This window comes from Triticum urartu, chromosome 4A, assembly GCF_056163025.1.
Source record: "Triticum urartu cultivar PI428250 chromosome 4A, HENAU_Tu73, whole genome shotgun sequence".
In the NCBI taxonomy this organism is placed as follows: domain Eukaryota; kingdom Viridiplantae; phylum Streptophyta; class Magnoliopsida; order Poales; family Poaceae; genus Triticum; species Triticum urartu.
The window spans coordinates 184,625,660-184,631,659 of NC_141876.1; positions in this window are offsets into that span (position 1 = coordinate 184,625,660).

The following is a 6,000-nucleotide window of genomic DNA, read 5'->3' on the forward strand; positions in this document are numbered from 1 at the left end:
ATTGGAAATATGAGATGAAAACGTTTGAAAACGATATAAAGGACGTCGGAATCGGAGTTACGGTTTGGAAATGGCAAGCGATTCAAATATGACCACGTTCTGCGATTTACAGCAAGTAGCCATCTAAATGCAACAAGATGAACATGCTACAGCACCCAAACATGGCAGAAAAATACATGGCAGGGATCCATTCAAGAATCTTAACAAAAGTCTAGCACTGATCTACGGCCAATTCATCCATCAACAGGTTCAAACAAGCATGGCAAAAATGCATTTGACAAACAGATTTCAGACTTAGTGAAATTAACAGTTGTCTGGAATTTCAGATCAGATAGCACTCTTCGGAGCTTGAAAACTATATGCTACAGGACCTGAACATGGCAATTTAAAGCATGGCATGGAGCTACTCAAAGATCTTAACAAAATTCCATTAGTGACCTTGAGCCAAAAGGGATCAGAAAATACATTTGCAAGCATGTGAACATGGCAAAAACATAATCAGATCACAGACTTAGTGAAAACTGGAACATGCTGAAACATATATCAAGTAGGCATGTTTACGAGCTCGATGCACTCACTACAGAGCATGTCATGACAATCTTAGCATACACCCATCAAGAATACACAAAATGAAAGCTAGACATGGCAAGAACAATAACATAGCATGCACGGATCAACTACAACATCCTCGGCAATCGCTAACAAGTAGACAATCTGCCCAGATTCACGAAATAGCAAAAGTAGAGCTCGATTGACTCAAGCTAGGGTGCTCCATAATTGCAAACAAAGACATGGATGGATAGAGCACTACAATATTAACAAATCATCCTTACTGATCATCCTCAAAAGAGGCACAGATCACTAGGAAACAACATGAACATATGGCCATATGAGATAAACAGACCAAGGACTTAGTGGAAATGCTAAGTCCCTGAAATCAGCATTAGCAAATGCCTCACTTTGCAAGCTCGTGCTAGTCACCACACACATCACAAAAATACATGGGTTGCACCTCTGGAAAGATGGCAAAACCCTTAACAAAATATATGTAGAGCTCATGGGCATATCATGCACACAATAATCATGGCAAAAATGACAAATATCTAAATGGAGCAGCAGATCCGACAATTATCTCAAGTAGCACTCTTCTAATAGCATTTCGGGCATCAATATGAACTCAAATGAAAATGATGCAATGAGATGAAATGACGTGCTCTCTGAGACGAACATTTTGATATGCTATATGCCCAAAACGGATCTACGGATGCGGAGTTACGATGCTAAGAACAAAGGCATTTGAACTAGGGTTTCGGGAGAAAGTCAACCATGAGAATAACCAGATCCAGATCCAGAGCGGGTTACGAGGTTCGCCGGAGACCTGTTCGCCGGAGTAGCCGCGGTGGTGGCCAGACTTGACGAGGAAGAAGGGCGGCGAGGCGGGTGGTGGTCGGCCGGCAAGGAGGAAGCGGCGCGGCGGGCGGTGGTCGGCGGCGGAGTGGGGCGCGGCGTCGTCGGCGGTCGCCGGCGTCGGGGAAGACCGGCGATGAGACGGCGGGCGGCGGCGCAAGGGAGGTCCGGGCGGCACGGATCGGGTCTCCCCGCGGGCTTGGGCGACGGCGTTGGATGGGCCGCAGGGGCCGGTTGCGGGCTCTCCGGGCCCGGCGGCGCGGCGAAGTGGGCACCGAGCGGCGGCGAACCAGACGATGACACGTGGCGGCGGAGGGTGGAAACGGACGTGTCCGGCGGCGGAATTTTTGTGCGGTCGCGAGGAGAGGAAGAGAGTTAGGGTTTCGCCCGTGAATTTCGGAGGGGGTTCTATATATAGGCATAGAGGGAGCTAGGAGAGTCCAAATGAGGTGCGGTTTTCGGCCACGCGATCGTGATCGAACGCTCTAGGTGATGGAGAAGGTTTTGGTGGGTTTTGGGACAAATTGGAGGGGTGTTGGGCTGCAACACACACGAGGCCTTTTCGGTCCCTCGGTTAACCGTTGGAGTATCAAACGAAGTCCAAATGATACTAAACTTGACAGGCGGTCTACCGGTAGTAAACCAAGGCCGCTTGGCAAGTCTCGGTCCAATCCGGAAATGTTTAATCGCCACACACGAAATAAAGGTAGAAATGACCATCGGAGGAGAATGAAGCGCCGGAATGCAAAACGAACAACGGGGAAAATGCTCGGATGCATGAGATGAACACGTATGCAAATGCAATGCACATGATGACATGATATGAGATGCATGACAACGAGAACAACACATGGAGACAAAACCCGAACCCGAGAAAATAAAATAACTTAAGGCCGGAAACGGCAAGAGTTGGAATACATATTGGGTAAATCACATCCGAGGTGTTACAGTTAGTCCCAAAAATAATATAAAAGTGGAAAATAAAGCCCAATATAGTCCAAAACAGTAGATAATATAGCATGGAGCAATCAAAAATTATAGATACGTTGGAGACGTATCCGGCATCCCCAAGCTTAATTCCTGCTCGTCCTCGAGTAGGTAAATGGTAAAAAGAGAATTTTTGATGCGGAGTGCTACTTGGCATAATTTCAATGCAAATCTTCTTAATTGTGATATGAATATTCAGATTCGAAAGATTCAAGACAAAAGTTTATATTGACATAAAAATAATAATAATACTTCAAGCATACTAACAAAGCAATTATGTCTTCTCAAAATAACATGGCCAAAGAAAGTTATCCCTACAAAATCATATAGTCTGGCTATGCTCTATCTTCACCACACAAAGTTTTTAAATCATGCACAACCCCGATGACAAGCCAAGCAATTGTTTCATACTCTAACTTTTTCAAAAAAAATTCAATCTTCATGCAATACATGAGCGTGAGCCATGGATATAGCACTATAGGTGGAATAGAATGGTGGTTGTGGAGAAGACAAAAAGGAGAAGATAGTCTCACATCAACTAGGCATATCAACGGGCTATGGAGATGCCCATCAAGAGATATCAATGTGAGAGAGTAGGGATTGCCATGCAACGGATGCACTAGAGCTATAAGTATATGAAAGCTCAAAAAGAAACTAAGTGGGTGTGCATCCAACTTGCTTGCTCATGAAGACCTAGGGCAATTTGAGGAAGCCCATCATTGGAATATACAAGTCAAGTTCTATAATGAAAGATTCCCACTAGTATATGAAAGTGATAACATGAGAGACTCTCTACTATGAAGATCATGGTGCTACTTCATTGGAATATACAAGTCAAGTTCTATAATGAAAGATTCCCACTAGTATATGAAAGTGATAACATGAGAGACTCTCTACTATGAAGATCATGGTGCTACTTTGAAGCACAAGTGTGGTAAGAGGATAGTAACATTGTCCCTTCTCTCTTTTTCTCTCATTTTTTTATTTTTTATATTTTTATTTGGGACTTTTATCCTTTTTATGGCCTCTTTTTTATTTGGGCTTCTTTGGCCTCTTTTTTTATGGCCTCTTTTATCCCGACTTATGGGGGAATCATAGTCTCCATCATTCTTTCCTCACTGGAACAATGTTCTAATAATGATGATCATCACACTTTTATTTTTCTTACAACTCAACAATTACAACTCGATACTTAGAACAAAATATGACTCTATATGAATGCCTCCGGTGGTGTACCGGGATATGCAATATGACAATGATGAATGTGTCACGATAAATGGAACGGTGGAAAGTTGCATGGCAATATATCTCGGAATGGCTATGGAAATGCCATGATAGGTAGGTATGGTGGATGTTTTGAGGAAGGTATATGGTGGGTGTATGATACCGGCGAAAGGTGCGCGGTGTTAGAGAGGCTAGCAAAGGTGGAAGGGTGAGAGTGCGTATAATCCATGGACTCAACATTAGTCATAAAGAACTCATATACTTATTGCAAAAATCTAGAAGTTATCAAAGCAAAGTATTACGTGCATGCTCCTAGGGGGATAGATTGGTAGGAAAAGACCATCGCTCATCCCCGACCGCCACTCATAAGGAAGACAATCAATAAATAAATCATGCTCCGACTTCATCACATAACGGTTCACCATACGTGATTGCTACGGGAATCACAAACTTTAACACAAGTATTCTTTAAATTCACAACTACTCAACTAGCATGACTTTAATATTATCACCTCCATATCTCAAAACAATTATCATGCTTCAATCTTTTCTTAGTATTCAACACACTCAAAAGAAAGTTTCACAAATCTTGAATACCAAGCATATTATTATTAAGCAAATTACCATGCTATTAAGAGACTCTCAAAATAATTTAAGTGAAGCATGAGAGATCAATAGTTTAATTAAAACAAATCCACCACCGTGCTCTAAAAGATCTAAGTGAAGCACATAGAGCAAAATTATAACGCTCAAAAGATATAAGTGAAGCACATAGAGCAAAACTACATAGCTCAAAAGATATAAGTGAAGCACATAGAGTATTCTATCAAATTTTAATTCATGTATGGCACTCTCAAAAGGTGTGTACAGCAAGGATGATTGTGGCATACTAAGACATAAAGACACAAATAATACAAGACGCTCCAAGCAAAACACATATCATGTTGGTGAATAAAAATATAGCTCCAAGTAAATTACCGATGGAAGTGGACGAAAGAGGGGATGCCTTCCGGGGCGTCCCCAAGCTTTGACTTTTTGGTGTCCTTGGATTATCTTGGAGGTTCCATGGGCTTCCCCAAGATTAGGCTCTTGCCACTCCTTGTTCCATAATCCATCAAAAGAATTCACCCAAAACTTGAAAACTTCACGACACAAAACTTAAAGTAGAAAACTCGTGAGCTCCGTTAGCGAAAGAAAACAAAAGACCACTTCAAGGTACTGTAATGAACTCATTATTTATTTATATGGGTGTTAAACATACTGTATTCCAACTTCTCTATGGATTATAAACTATTTTACTAACCATAGATTCATCAAAATAAGCAAACAACACACGAAAAATAGAATCTGTCAAAAACAGAACAGTCTGTAGTAATCTGTAGCTAGCGCAATATCTGGAACTCCCAAAATTCTAAAATAAATTGACGGACGTGAGTAATTTATCTATTAATCATCTGCAAAAAGAATTAACTAAATAGCACTCTTCAAATAAAAATTACAGCAGTTCTCGTGAGCGCTAAAGTTTCTGTTTTTTTTATAGCAAGTTCAACTAGACTTTCCCCATGTCTTCCCAACGGTTCTACTTGGCACAAAAACTAATTAAACACAAAAAAACAACCAAAACAGAGGATAAATAATTTATTTATTACTAAGCAGGAGCAAAAATCAAGTAATAAAAATAAAATTGGGTTGCCTCCCAACAAGCGCTATCGTTCAACGCCCCTAGCTAGGCATAAAAGCGAGGATAGATCTAGGTATTGCCATCTTTGGTAGGCAATCCATAAGTGGCTCTCATGATAGTTTCATATGGCAATTTTATTTTCTTTCTTGGAAAGTGTTCCATGCCCTTTTTTAATGGAAATTGAAATCTAATATTTCCTTCCTTCATATCAATAATCGCACCAACCGTTCTCAGGAAAGGTCTACCAAGAATAATAGGGCAAGAAGGATTGCAATCTATATCAAGAACAATGAAATCTACGGGCACATAATTCCTATTTGCAACAATAAGAACATCGTTAATACTTCCCATAGGTTTCTTAATAGTAGAATCCACAAGATGCAAGTTTAGAGAGCAATCATCAAAATTACGGAAATCTAGCAAATCACATAAAGTCTTGGGAATAGTGGAGACACTAGCACCCAAATCACACAAAGCATAAAACTCATGATCTTTAATCTTAATTTTAATAGTTGGTTCCCACTCATCTTAGAGTTTTCTAGGGATAGAAACTTTCAACTCAAGTTTTTCTTCGTAAGATTGCATCAAGGCATCAACAATATGTTCGGTGAAGGCTTTATGTTGACTATAAGCATGTGGAGAATTTAGCACGGATTGCAACAAGGAAATACAATCAATTAAAGAGCAACTTTCATAATTAA